The 15,542-nt window shown below is 43.5% G+C and overlaps 1 pseudogene; it reads right to left on the bottom strand.

Annotated features, from left to right (window-relative positions):
• Positions 1-1,193: 1,193 nt before the first annotated feature.
• On the bottom strand, positions 1,194-2,486 carry LOC102243300 (annotated as a pseudogene).
• Positions 2,487-15,542: the final 13,056 nt, after the last annotated feature.

Here is a 15,542-nt window from a genome sequence, read left to right as displayed (position 1 = left end):
GCCTCGGGGGCGCGGGCTCCGTCTTCCGCGCCTCGTGGCCCCGGCTCAAGGGCGGCCGGCAGGTCGTCAAGACAGTCATTCTGCTGTTCGGCCTAATTAGCATATTAGCTCTTTAATATATATATATATTGCTCTTTATTTTAATTTGATATTTTAGAACAGTAAATTATCTCTTATAGCAGTGCCTCCTGGTCGGGTAATACAGTACCCCACTTCCACATGAGGAGATTTAAGAGAAATCAAAATGAGCAATAAGGCATACAAACAGCTACTTCAAGTCCATTCTTAATTAACAGGATCATTTAAACTCATTCAAATACATGGAATGTTGGCATGAAACTTGAAGCTACTGTAGAAAGATCACAGATGTTCTGTGGGTTACGGAACCTTTCATTTCTCTAAAAACATACCCTTAAATGACCTTAATTTTACAAATGTAACTGTTAAGAAAATGTCTAAATAACAAGTAACAATTAAAAGACAATGTTTGTCTGTAAATTACACACAGAACACAGTTTACTTTAGGACAAGGAAACGGGAGCAGAGCCATCGCCCTCCAGCAGCGCTGCTCGCTCTGCGGGCGGAGATGGCACCTTTCTCCAAGTCAGGTGTGCAAACCAGTTTGGATTCCCAAGTTGCAAAAGGAGAATTTGTAGCTAAACTAAAAGTGCTGTTGCAGTATTACTAGTTGGCTTGTTTCCACAAAATGCTTTTGAACCCTGTTAACTCAGAATCTTAGAAATTTCCCGGTATAATTTTATAATCGACAAAAGCTTAATTATCAAAAACCATGAGTTTAAACATTTCATCGTAACGAAACTATGAAATGGCTCCATAATTACACATAATCTGAAGTGTTGGTGTTTCATTTTTATCCCTTTTAGTTATTTTTGATTAATCTAACAGTAAAAAGCCATATGACTATCAAAAATGCCATTAATCTAAATATCATTGTGGAAAGTGAACCTTTGATAACTAATGAGACCTACTTACTAGTACTGTAAATTTTCAAATAGATAAAACTGATCAATGGCCTTTGACTATACCATCATAGTGTTCTGTGGAATGAGGAATGAATAGTCCTCAGATGTTAAATACATTTCAGTAACTGGGTGTGAAGAATGCCACAGATATCCTCTGTGCATCATGATGATCAGCCAACATAGAAAATCCAACCTCTTGTGTCTTTTTAGTCCCCAAATTGGGCAGATTATGATTTTTCATGTGAAGATTTAGTGGTTTCTCCATCATTGTCATCTTCTTCCTCCTCTTCATGATTCCCACCTGTTTGTTGTTCTGGTTTCTCTATTGTGATCATTTCAAAATCATTCCCATTTCCACTACTGTGTGGGATCAGTCATCTTCCCGCCTGTCACTCTCTGTGTCAGAACGCCATTCTCCACCTGAGTCATCTAGTCCATGATTCCTAGCCCTATTGTTCCCCCCTCATCTTCCTTTTACTCACTGTGACTTTTCCTCACTGTTGGACTTCTGCTGCTTTTTGGTTTCAGATTTCTCATCTTTCTTTAAGATGAGGCCTGAAGGACACATCGGCGGTCAGATTTGGCAAGAACCAAAAGAGGTGCCTTCCTTCACTTATGAGCCAAATGACGAGAAATAGAATGCAAGGAGCAACAGCTTGGAGAAGGATGCTGGCCAGAAAACAGCCTTCACTCACACCTACTCTCATTCCTGCCAGTCAGAGGGTGGCTCCTATGCAAGCAATCATAAGAACTAACCCCATGACTAAGGTTTTAAAGTGAACTGGGTCATAGATCCTCACAAGTACCTCATTTCCATCCAGAAAAACTTGATTATCATGTGGCTCAAGCTTGAATTTTTTCTTAATTTCTATCTTTTGGGGAGTTTCTGGAATTTCCTCCTTTTTGGATTCTTCATTTTCACCATCTTTTTTTTTTCTATTCTTTTCTTTTTCCTGTTTGGTTTTTTCATCCTTTAGATTTTCTTTCTTGCTCTTTTAATGTTCTTCCTTTCCACTTTCAGCTCCTCCTTTCCCCTTTTTTATGTCTTTATCATACTTCATTTTCATTATTTTTAGTGCCCAGTGAAAAAAATTTTTTCTTTAAAAGTCTGTTGCAGTAGTCAACAACAGAATCTCTTATAAATAAAGCTTCCTCTCCTTTCTTGCTTTGCCCACTTTGAATCCAAAAGGCAATCCACTGCTTTTGAAGCAATAAAATAATCAACCGGGTGACCCATCATATTGGTGGGTTTTGTTGGACAATTGAATTGAAGATACTTGGCTACAAAGTTCTCTTCTTTAGTTGGTTCACCAATTTCCTGAATTCACTTCTTGTGTCTGAAAAATATATGTTTTAATAAATCATTCCAAGTCTCTGGAAATTGTCCTGAGGGCATAGAGCAAATGGAGAAATATTCATTCAAGAAAATCTACTAAATCTAGGCAAGAACAGTGAGAGTCTGTGGCACTTAAGCCACAACTGTTCCACTACTCTCCCCACCCCCACCCCCACCCTCCCCAGCTCTGCGTACATAAGGAAGCTGTGCCCTGGCTGTGTGTGTGACATGGAAGGGCTCCCTCCTCCCACCCACACCTCGTCTAGGGCTACAGTTTCGCCCTTAGAGGGGCAGACTGCTGGCGTTTTTAACCCTCTCCAGCCCCAGGTAGAAGGGACTCTCTTGCTGTGATGCAGGGCAGAAAGGACCAAGATCCTTCCCCGACCCAGGACCCCGCTGGTAGGGCGGAGCTCTGCCCCAGGTGTCCTGGATTTATCAAAACTCTTTAAGCTGTTACAATTAAGATCTGTGTGTTTTATTGTATCAAGTTTCACCTCAAATTTTTAAATTAGAAGGGAAAAATTTATTTGCAAATTTAAAAAAGATTTTTTTTTAATTTGCAGATTTACCTGAGGAAATTTGAGTATTTAAAATACTGGATATTTCTAATAAGGAAGCTATTATTCTGTGCAGATACTGCTAATGGCCTCCCGGTACCCACACTTCCCTTCCTCCTTTGAAACAGCTCTGATATTCAGCTCAGCATACATTGCCATATAGTATATGAGACTAAATGTCCAGCCTCTCTTGCCCTAAGTATGAGCATGTGACTAGGTTCCGGCTAGTGAGAAGTAGTGAAAGTGTTGAATGGGATCCAAGGACTTGCTTTAAAACAGTGGTTCTCAACCTTCCTAATGCCCTGACCCTTTAATACAGTTCCTCATGTTGTGGTGACCCCCAACCATAAAATTATTTTCATTGCTACTTCATAACTGTAATTTTGCTACTGTTATGAATCGTGATGTAAATATCTGATATGCAGGATGTATTTAGGCGACCCCTGTGAAAGGGTCATTCAACCCTCAAAGGGGTCACAACCCACAGGTTGAGAACCGCTGCTTTAAAAGATGTTACCTCTGTTGTGAATGCTCATTTGCCCTTTCTACTATCTGGACATGATGGGTGGAATTCCAGCAGCCCTGTTGGACTGTCAGATGTCTTAAAGATGACAGGACAGAAATTTAGGGGTTTAGGGTTCTGATGACATTGTTCCTGGTATACTAGCCCTGAACTACTTATTAGGCTTATTTTATGTGAATAAAAACCTCTTTTGTTCAAGTCAACTATGGTTTTGAGTTTTTATATTATATACAAATAAACTTTATGGTAACCTTTCTATTTTTAAGCCTTTTTGTGTGAAATATTTTTTTTCTGGATATCATTTTTGTTCATGAAATCAATGCCTGTCATTCTTGATTTAAGTTTAAATTACACCAACTGATAATCTTTTAATTTCTTTCTTGTTCTTCCAATTGCATATGTCCTGTACAAACTTCTGAGTGGGGAAGCAATTCCATGTGTCTAGAAGCTAATTCTTCATTTTCTACTCAACCGGCATTTTCTAGGTAATGCCTAGGACTTAGTCTTATTTTATGTATCCCATTTCCCTGGGATTTGTGAGGGAGTAGCTGAAGTATGGTAGCAATCATCTCAGGTAGAAACTGTAGTTTAACTTTAACCCTGTTGTTTGGCTTAACAATAGAAAAGTTATTTTGATTTTCTGAATTGTATAAATCATCCCATTCGATTGAATGACTATCCCATTGATTGTTATCTTACTGGTTTTAGAAAGCACATTCATCTGTACCTGGGAAACAGGACAGCACAATTATCCTAAATTGTTTTAGTGGCCACAGATAATGTGTTCCAGTTGACTCAGTGGTCCCAAGACCAGGACAGTGCAATTACTCTAAATTGCCTCCATGGCTCTAGATAATGAATTCCTGGCAACTCAGTGGTCCCAGATAATGTGTTTCTGTCAACTCAGTGATCCGGAGACCCAAAACTGTAATTAACATGCTTAATTCTGCTTCTGTAAACTGCTTTTTTTGCAAACCAGGTTCCTCATTCCAAACCTTGAGATGTAATCAATACCTTTGTGATCTTTTCCTATATAAGTCTGGCTTTGCCACCATCTTATCACTATGAGATTTGGGAATGACCCCTCATAGTCCCAGATTGCAATAAATGTGACTCTTTAATTCGACTTCTTGAGGCGTCCTTCTGTGACTCGCGGGCTACATTACAACATAGCTGTGTTGGCTCAGTCCACCATTTGAACTAACTTATTTTTCTTCAGGTGGAAGAAGGATGGATGGCTAATGGAGTTCCCATGTCCTTAGTCTATAATCTAGGAGCAAAATAGGAGCCCCAAAGGAAGGCTTTGAGTGCAATTATTCTTACACTGGCTCTGGCCCTGGAACTGGCGTCTCTTTGGAGACTGGGGAAGACTTGTTAGACTGGAGACTTGTTAGAACTCTGGCATTTGAAGCAAGCCTCGGAGTGAGAAACTGTGCATCTTGCATTTTCATTCCACTTCTTCTAACATCCTCAATGACCACCTTAACAACTGTGACTTTAAAATATGGTTGAAAAGTGCCACTTTTGGAGCAAGGGGACAGAAGAACATTGGGTCCTCTCTTGTCCCCCACACATTCTTACCGCACACCCTGCAGCTATGCTTCTAAAGAAGGAGCTTTTGCTGACACTACACAAATTTTGCCTCATTCACTGCTTTCTGGAGATCAACCAGACAGGTGGAGTCTTCAGATCACCTTTGGAACCAAAAGATCTCTTTATACCATTCAATTGCTTTTCAGAACCAATATCAATTCTAGTTGGCTTTGTTGATCAGTCCCCTCTCCCCCACTGGTTTAAGTACATTAGTTTTTGTTAGAACCAAACTGAGTGATAGGCTGCTTCTCAGAAATGGCCCTCAGTTTCTGTTCTGAGTGAGGACCAACACCCTCAGCAGGCAAACACAAAATGAATATTTAGCAATTCCTTTTTTGGAAGTTGGAAGTAGAGGAGAGGGTCCCAGGAAGCCAAGTCCTAATTCTAAGAAAGTAAAGACACTATTCATGTACTCTTCTTTAGATGATTATCATTTTTTTAACCTGTGGTTGCATGGTCAACCTCTGATACCTCTGTGGCCACATCAAGGGGACAAAGTTATCACACCCCCACTGGCCTGCCTTCCCCAAAGCAAAAAAGATCTTGTCTTCTGGTGATTATTTCACAAAGCCCAAGTCATCCTTGGAAGGAGGAAGTGAAAAAAGATTCAGACAGCACTTTTTAGGGAAGTAACAATATTTCTGTGGCTGGTCTCTTTTAACACAAAAAAGACTGTGGCTAATAGATATGTCAGAGCTTTTTAGAGATGCATTTTGTAGCACTCAAATAAATATAATAATAAGGAAATCGGTCTTTTATGGATTCCAAGAAAAAAAGTTTCCTCTTCTTTTTGTTTGTGGCACATATAAATGCCAGAACCCTCTAGGAAGAAGGAGGGGACAAAGATTTTCAAAAGAATTGGCTGTCTCACTACCAAAGTCATATTCCACCCCACATACGCAGACATGCATGTGCAGGAGAGAAGGCACTGTTTGTCTCACTGGATCACAATTTGGATGTTTGGTTTAAGTAGAGAAGCCCTATATTGTAGCCAACATGTATTACATAAAATTGCCCCTGAGACTGATCCTCAGAAACTGGATAAATAGAACTGTGAGCTCTGATAAAATGGCTCCTTGGGACGGTATCCCAGGAAGAGATGAGAACACTGGACCCTAAATCAAAGAAGTGGATGCTTTAAAAAATATATGCATATGTAATGTTTGCATATATGTATAATTTAACATGTGCATATATGCACGCACTCACCTAAATTTGTATATAGAGGTTTGACTATTTTCAGAACTTTTTAAGATACATCATTAACATAATGTCTATTCGTACTATTCCTTTTAGTTGGTAACTCTCCCATTTCTCTTCTTAATCATCTTTAAAATAAATGTTGCTTCTTTCTGAGTGAAAGGTGTTGAACTTTCCAGTACCTACAAGTAAATCAACTGCTTAACTTCTGAAGACTGCTTTGCCTTCAAGGGAAGGAGAAGGAATACGCAGGAAGATCAGAGCAGATATCCTGGGCCCTTTGGCTCAATGTGAGCTCAATTCTGAGAATCCAGATTTAGGAAACAAACAAAATGTCAGACTGTCCTCCTCTCCTTTGTCTTGCTTCTCAGAGGTCCACTCAGTCTTTGGAATTAACGCCTGCCAACCACAGGGGACTGTGTAATTGAGTAAAAACAGACCCAACGTGTCAACAGTAAGACTTGGAATTAATACATCTTTGGTCCAAAATATTCATCTTGAATAAGTGTTATTTGATAAACTAGATATAATTTAATTACGCATATAGACAAAGAGGAGAAAAAAATTAAGTTCTCCATTATGAAGAAGGGATTCATAGAACTAAAATTCTAAGGACAAATATGGAGACAGAATAGAAACCCCTATTTAAGATCAAGAGATTTATTAGACTTGTCTTTAATTTTCACACACAGTGATCTTAAATGTCTGTGAAATCAAGCATCGATTGCTACATTTGGCTTCTACTGAAACTTCAAACCCCATGCTTTGGACAATAAAATATGAATATTAATGTGAACACTATTTAGCTTTAATAAAGAAGAAAGAGAAGAGAAAGGATTAGTTCTAGGAAGGAGTCACAGAGGCCTCTCCAGAGGGCTTCTAAAGATATGGCAGCTGGCTTTCCCCAGAGCAAATGATTCAAGAGAGAACAGCTGAGACAGAAGTTACCTAGCATCACTTGTGCCATATTCTATTGGTCACACTGTTCAATCCTGGCACAGTGAGGGGGGATTATAAAGAGGTATGCATACCAGGAGTGGGGCTCATTGGGGACTGATTCCCACAGTTCTGTAGAAAGAGACAGGTGGAAGGCATGAGTCAAATAAACTGCTGCCTTCTAGTAACTGAGCCACCACCTAATATCCTTATGATTAAAAAGAATGGAAGCACAAGACTTAGGCTTCGAGGCCTAAACAGGACCTCTTATTCCTTTACTCCTTCCTTCATTAAAATCTCTGGATCTTAGTACCCTCGAGAAGGGTGCATGAAGGAACAATGACAAAATGACAGAGAAAATAAGATGACTAGTAATTTAACATATCTCCCGAAGCACCTGCATATGGGAGGTGGAGAGTAAGGGCTGAGCCTGCTTGCCTATCCCACACATAGTAAATAAGACAGAGAACCATCCCTGCGGACAGCAACTCTGCCCACTCATTACAGGGTCTACTAGTATCTTGGCCCCAGACTCTCACCAATCAGGTTAGCAGCTCTTCTTCCCTTGGGATGGGGCAGGGAGGGATGGGAGGAGACAAGATGACAGAGGGGAAGGAGTTGAAGATTCCTTTTTCCCTGTACAGAAATATTGTCATCTCTGTTTTTCAGAAAAGTGAAATATGGAAAAGTTGACTGAAATTAAGTGAGGACTATTTCCAAGAAGCTATGAATCAAAAACCCCAAGTTTTAAATTCAGCCATAGTGGTCCCATTGAGTCAAAGATACCATAGTTGCTGCTGAACTTGTGATTAACTCCATTTTTTTAAGCATTTCTTCTATGTCACAGGTATTTGGGTTATATGTTAAAATAACTAAAGATACACATTTAGTTATAAAGAAATAAACATGAGGGGAAACTTGGAATCATGTATTGCTACCTGTTCTTTGCAGAGTCAAGTAGACAGTATCCCAGGAGTTATCGTTAGACATGGGGCCTAGGCGGCTTCTTCTTCTTCTTCTTCTTCTTCTTCTTCTTCTTCTTCTTCTTCTTCTTCTTCACCCAAGTTTGATGCTTTTTCTCTGTGGCACTGGGAAGAGGTTCTCGAGTATGTGCTTTCTCTAAAATTGATTGGAATCTTCGTCTTCCCCAGCTGTATGAGAGGCAAGAGGATGTGGTAGAAAAAACACTGGTCTCAGAACTAGAAGCCTGAGGTTAGTCCCAGCTGCATCTTGGATAGGCTTGTGCCATCTAGGCATACTCTCTTCAGTTTCTCCTTCTGAAAAATGAGTGTAATAATATTTGCTAACTTCTCAGGATAGTGGCAAGGAAGAAAGGAGGTGTTAGCTGTGAAAGATCTCTGTAAGATCCAGGTGCTGGGCAAAGGTAAGGAATCAGTATTTGGAAATCTAAATCTATTAGATGTCCAACTGCCAAACTAAGATGGCCATACACCTCGTCCTTTTTAATCCTCACCAGAGGAATGTTTTTATTCATTTGAGAGAGAGAGAGAGAGAGAGAGAGAGAGAGAGAGAGAGATTGAGAGATGAGAGAGAAACAGCTATTGGTTGCCACTCCCCCCCCCGCCCCCCCGGGGATCGAACCACACCCTTTGGGTGCACAGGATGGGACAATGCTCTGACCAGCTGAGCCAACTGGCCAGGGCTTTACATTTTGCTTCTTGTATTTTTCTGCCTTCAGAGTTTTTGACTCTTCACCGTTGTCATTGCATCCCCCACCCTCTTCGCATGATTTTGTTGTTACTAATGGTGTCCTGGATTCCAGAGCCAGAGTTTAAGTATTGAGACAGGTCAGTGACTGGGTTTCCTATGTGGGATGAGGCTTTCTCTTCCCCATGACTACAGGAATGAGCAGAGTATGTGAGCACTGCTGCGGAGGGGAGAAAGCAAACAATCCTATCACTTAATGTGAATCTTAAAAGCTTTAGCTCCTGGGGTGAGTGTGGACATCCAAACTGGCTGGCAATTGCGCCTGCTAACAGAGCAGGTTTATTATCATAGAAAACCATTTCAATCCGCAGAGATTCCATAGGGGCCATTGCATGGTCAGGAGTATAATTAATAACAGACGCATTTGGGAAGGATATTAACATTTATACAGAGCCTTCCACGCTCAAGGCAGAGAGTAAGGTATGAGGTTGTGTTGCTCTTACTCTGCAGAGGAGAAAGCTGAAGTTCAGAGAGGCTCAGTAGCTTATCAAGGTCATAAGCTTATAAATGGTAGTTAAGGCTTGAATCCAGGTCCTTTCATGTCCTGCAGTCTCACACCAGGGAGGGGCCAATGCATTTTGATCTATCATTTACTTATGTTTGAAAGTGAGAGAAAATGTGTTGGGAAATAAATAATTAAAATAGTGTAACCAATTGTCCAGAGTTTGGAAACTCTGGGCAAAAGGGAAATCAAAACATTGATTAAACACAAAAATAAAAGCCTCACACTACGGCCTCTCAACAGCAGCCATGGAAGGCTTTTAATGAGAGCATTTTTCAGACATTGTCATTGGGGGAGAGTCTAACAGCAGGACTTTTAATGAGTGGGCAGAAGGGAAAAGTCACACAAAATAGAGACCGACACCAAGGGATTGCCATGTCAGTCTGGCAAAAAGAAATTAAGTGAAACTCAGAAGGTTCTCAAATACATAGAAAGAGATTTTGTTTCACAACTTATAAAAACAAACTTCAAAATATGTGCACTTCTAGGAAACAGACTGCCAAGGGGTTAATAGTCAGTTCTTGGTATTGTTAAAACACAGTCTGACTTGTGTATCTGACTGAAATATTTTCCTTAGCAAACACACTCTTTCCTGGTAGTCATTCTCAGTGTTTCTGCTAAAAGTCAACTCATACATTTGGTAGTCTGGTCACTGTAATCAGAAAAAATAAAATTTCTTGAGCACATCCTATTTGCCTGGCTATGACCTAGGTCCAGGGGATACAAATGTAAACAGAATACGTGCTAGCTTTCACGAAGTGGCAGCCTGTTAGGAAAAGCAATTAAGTCAACATGGAATTCTAACAGGTGTGTTATGGTAGGACCTACAATGAAGACAGAACACGGTGCCCATGGCAAAGCAATAGAGGTCCATCTAACTCAACCTGGAAGGTCAGAGAATGTTTCCTGGATAAAGTGCTATCTAAGTTGAGGCCCCAGGGATGAGCAGGAGTTCATGGGATTGTATTAAGCAGAGTTCGACAGAGAAACAGAACCAATAGGAAACATGGAGAGAGATATATGAAGAGATTTATTATAGGCACTGGCTATATGTCATGGAGGCTGAGAAGTCCTGAGATCTATCATCTGCAGGCTGGAGAACCAGGAAAGCGGAGTGTAATCTAGACTGAGTCCAAAGGCCTGAGAACTAGGGAGCCAATGGTGTGAGTCTGGTTCAAAGACGGCTGTCACAGCTCAGGCAGACAGCAAAGTCGCCCTGCCTTCACCTTTCTGTTCTATTCAAGCCCTCAGCTGATTGGATGATGCCCACCTGCATTGGTGAGGACAGTCTTCTTTACTCATCTCCTGATTAAAAAATGATCTCTTCCAGAAACACCCCCACTGACACACCCAGAAGTAATGCTTTACCAGCTATCTGGGCATCCCTTAGCCCAGTCAAGTTGACACATTGATGAACCATCACAGAGGGTATATTATCAGCAGGTGGAGGAATGTGAGCAAAGGAGTAGAGGTGAGAGAAAGGACTGTGTTTGGGAACTGAAAGAGATGCAGTTTGGTTGGAATGTTGAGAGTACAGATGGCTAGAGAGATGGGCAGGAGCTAGCCTTGAATGCCATGTGAGAGTTAGACTTTATCCTAAGACAAATGGGAAACCATTGCAGGGGTTTAAGCATGAGGGAAAGATGATCATACTTGTGTTTTAGAAAGACCATCATTCTGTGTGTATGTATTTCAGAAGAGTTTGTTTAGTGACTTGGAGCATGAGGCATGGGATGGGGGACAAGAGTGGAAGAAGGATAACCAATAGGAGACAGTTGTCATTCAGTCCAGAGATGGGGGTGACCTAGTCCAGGGTTATACCATTAGAGCTGGAGATAAGTAGACACATTCAAGAGCTCCTCAAGGGGTAGATTGAGTCAATAAAGCCTTGACATTGATTAAACATGATGCTCCAACCAACCGAGTTACCCAGCCAGGGCTCTTTTGGATCCTTGACACGTCTTCCCTCCCCTGTTCTTTAGTAAGAAAATGCACGGGCTGACCTCCAGGGGGTCCACTAAGACCTGCAGCTCCCAAGCTTACAAACAGCTTTCCCCCTTGTCCAATTATGAAAGTGACGGATTTGACTCTGAGGAGCTCAGCTAGTCAAGGAGAAAACTATGTTCCCTGAAGCGTCTAATATCTGAGGCTTCCCAAAAATCCCAGCACAGGGTCTGAAATGCCTGTGGGGCCCAACCCTGGGCTTCCAGGTCAGGGCCAGGTCTCAGGTAGTGGGTGAGCCTAAGTCGCCACCAGCCTGCGCGCCGAGTCTCAGTGTGGCTGGACTTCTGCTCTCCCAGGGCAGGCATTGCCACCAAGGGCACCGTCCCCCTGTGGGGCAGGTGGCTGTCCACTTGCTCAGACCCTTTGTGTGGATTGCCTCATCCACTTCCAGAAATCCCGGCTGCCTCTGAACCGAGGGGCAAGGCCTGGAAGTTTGGCTAAACCAGGAGTTCTAGATGAGCTTGACCGTTTCAGACATCACCTAGGAAAAACTGACCAATAGATCGAGCTTTCCATACCTCCCACCCAACTTCAGAAATAAAACATTACTGATACCATTGAAGCCCCCTTAAAACAACTTAAATGCCCACTCTTTGGAGAATGGCTATAGAAGTGAAGGCGTGTTCCAGAATATTCTACAGCAGGTAAAACAAATGAATCAGGTTTGTGTGCCATCACAGATAGATTTTAAATAAGTTGTTGAGTTTGATTCTCTCCATGATGCTTCCCAGCAAACTAGAACTGACTTGCTCTCAGCCTAAAACGGGGCCTGAGTGTCCCCACTTTCTTCTCTTCCTCCTTCCTTTCCTCTGCCCCCTTCCCCCAAATCCTCTTCTCTTGTTTCATCCAATCTTGGCTTATGTTCTTCTTGCCTTTCCTGTTTCTCTCCTTTCTCTTTCTTTTCTCTTCATGGGAGAAGCCCGAAGTGGGGCTATGGGAATGCAAGGAGGTGTGTGTGTGTGTGTGTGTGTGTGTGTGTGTATGAGGGTGTGTGTGCATGTATGTGAGTGTTGTGTATGAATGTATGTGTGTGAGTGTATGTATGAGTGTGAGTGTGTATGAGTGTCAGTGAGTGTGTGTGTGTGTGTGTGTGTGTGTGTGGTGGAAAGGGCCAACATCAGCTTGCACCAGACTATTCTGTGCACTGTGCGCACATTACTTCGTGGTCATTCATTATTATTCCCATTTTAAGACTGAGAAGACTGAAGCTCTGAGAAAATGGAAAATGGGCCTCCTCACCCTTCCCACCACACAGTTTGGCCCATCCCTCCACCCTTTTTCTCTCCTGCCTTTCTCTCTTTTCCTCTCCAACACTGTTGCATATCACCTACTATGGACTACAATGACCAGCATTATTATTATACTTCCTGTGACACATTTTGAGGATGCCACAGGCTAGGGTTTATCAAATGCTTTCTGAACAATATCTTATTTGGTCCTAGCAACCCCTGTGAGGTAGTTGGGGCCAATGTTAAGTCCACTTTGCAAACAAGAACCAGAACTCCGAGAGGCTGGGACATGCTGAAGGCCACTTAGCCGGGAGCCACACTTCTTCCCTGACTCTGCGCCCCGGCTGCTTGGCTTATTCTACTTCACTGAGACCCTCCAAAGTCCTGAGGCCACGCCAAGTGACTGCTGGGTGCATTTGTGCCTGTAAGTTTCTCACCCAAGGTGATGCCTCACCCTCTCACCCTAGTCCCAGCCCTGCCTTGTCTCTACCTAGTAGCAGAAAAACACTTCAAACGAAGTCAGCGTGTGAGAGCGGGCTTTACAGCAGTGCAGCCTGGCTCCCTTTCCGACCTTCTCTGTTACTTTGGAGACTCATTCCCCAGGTGCCCTTCCCGGAAGCCTGTCTGATCAGCAAGTGAGGCCCTCGGGCCTGTGCTCCTCCACGGGCTCTGGCTGTGAGCGGATACTCAGGGCTTTGAGCGAGTTAGCATAAGGAAGCCTTTTTCAGGCAAGGGACAATTAGGGAATACACTTCAATGGATACCTCTTCATGCACTCCCAGCCCCCTCCCCGCCACGGTTAGCCTTTAGGGAAATAGAAGGAACAGCCTGACCAGGCCTTTTCCTAGAAAAGCCCTTCGATGAGCCCATTATGGGAAATGAAGCTGTTTTTGTTGTCTTTGATTAATCAGTGTCCTGTTTCCCAAAGCAAACATGGCTTCAGATCTTCCAAGGAACACAGCTGCAAAGGAAGGGCCGTGGCTGCTGGGATCTTGACAAGGACCTGAGACTGGGAGGAGGGAGGCACCTGTGACCTTGTCCTCAAGGACTAGGCTCTTCGTTTTGTACCTTCAAGGGAGCCCAGGTTACTCATTTCCTTTATGTCTTTCTGCCAGTGTGAGCAGAAGAAATATTAGCCTTTAAAGATTTCTTTACAGTTCCTTGAAAGCCGCCAGGGTGAACTGAGCCAGAGAATTATATAACAGCAAAGCTCATTTAAAGCGACAGTGTCTTTCTACAAGGCTATGGCATTTGTCAGTTGTTTTTTGTTGTTGTTGTTTTTTTGGTTTTTTTACAAATTATAAAGAATGAGATACTAATTTTGTGAAGAAAATAGAGGGACCCTCTCATTTCCTTACTTTCTGTGTTTTAATGGAAGGATGCCACTTCTCACATGTTGATAAAAGAAAAAATACAAAACCTCTTTCAAGGAAGATGTGTTTATTCACCTGAGATAGCCATCTTGTTTGAATTCAGAAGAAAAATAAATAAATAAAAAGAAAAGCTTTCTAAAACATTTGTTCATTTTACTTTAAGAGCCTTGGAACTTTCGTGAATATTCAGCTGTTTTCTCCTTTCAAAGGGAGCCAGGCCCTTTGAGGAAGGGAAGGACTGAAGCGTTAGGTAATCATCTTCGTGTTTAACGTGGCCTTTTAACGCCTCTTGGAGTGCAAACCATGCATTACCTCAACTGACCTTCACGTGCCCTTCACCTGCTCTTCTTTGGCTTCCGTTTTAGAGAAGAGGAACCTGAGGCCCAAGGGTGCTGCAACTTGCCTGGCATCACACAGCTCAGGGAAGGTCCCATCTCCTTTCCTGTACACCAAGGGCACCTTTGCCTTCTCAGGGACGTTTGGCAATGTCTGTAGGTGTTTTGGTTATCATGGTTGGGGAAGGGGGCGCGGGGGGACGGGCTATCGCACCTAGTGGGTGGAGGCTAAGGGTGCTGCTCAACATCTCAGAGTACAGCCCCAACCGAGCATCACCACCGGCCCTACGGGTCAGCAGCGCCCGGTGAGAGGCCCTGGTCCTCACTGTGCTCCGCCCGCCTCACAGGGGAATCCCAACCTCAGAGTAGCCTCGAGCTCCTCTGCCCAGCGACAGTCTGGGCCCCTCTCCCCGGCAGCCACAAGAGTTAAAGCCGCTGTCTAGAATGCCCTTCAGCAGTGGCCAAGTGTCCCCTGCAGAGTTTACTGCAGGACACGCAGTGCCTCCGCCGCAGCTGTGTTTTAAAGTTCTGATCACAGGACGCCTGTCTTCAGTTAGCAGCAAGCGGCTGGCAGCCTCCCTGCCGGGGAGGAAGAGTTCCACGGAGGCTGCAGCCCGCCAGCTGACAGCCTGCGTGCTCCTGAGGCTGGGCTCAGAGGCACCTGGGAGAGGCCTGGAGATGGCACTGAGCACGTGGTCTCCCTTCCTACCCATCCGTCAGTGGTGGCCCTGCCAGAAGATGGCCTATTGAACATTTCCAGGAATAGCACTGCCAAGCCTGTCAACTGCTTTCTTGGAAATACACTCAATAAGGATGGCAGGCCTCCAGGAGGGAGAGCAGAAAGCCTGGCCTGGACTGCGCACTGAGGAGCGGCAAGGCCTGGCTGCAGACCTGGGGGCTCCTGGGGGAGGGGCGCAGTGCTCCGGGGCTTTGGACCTCCGTAGCTTCTATCTAGAGTCATTTAAAAATGTTCTCAATGGGAGGAGATGCACCCCCTCAGAGGCCTGAGGCCCTGCTGACTTTATGCAACTCTGTGACCTTCACCTGCTGGCTGTTTGTTCAGACACCAGCAGACAGGAAGGCCACAGCGCTGGGAGGCCAGGGATTAACTGTCAGCAGCGACCAACCTCTATGTCATCTGGGGTCACTGGCCACCACTCCTGCTCTTGTAAGCCTTAGTCCCAGCGAGAGCCAGAGGAGCACTGAAAGGGGGAGTTTCTGCCTCCACTCCACACCACCCCCC

The sequence above is a fragment of the Myotis brandtii genome, unplaced genomic scaffold (genome assembly GCF_000412655.1).
Source record: "Myotis brandtii unplaced genomic scaffold, ASM41265v1 scaffold504, whole genome shotgun sequence".
Lineage (NCBI taxonomy): Eukaryota > Metazoa > Chordata > Mammalia > Chiroptera > Vespertilionidae > Myotis > Myotis brandtii.
This window is presented reverse-complemented; position numbering and strand designations above follow the sequence as displayed.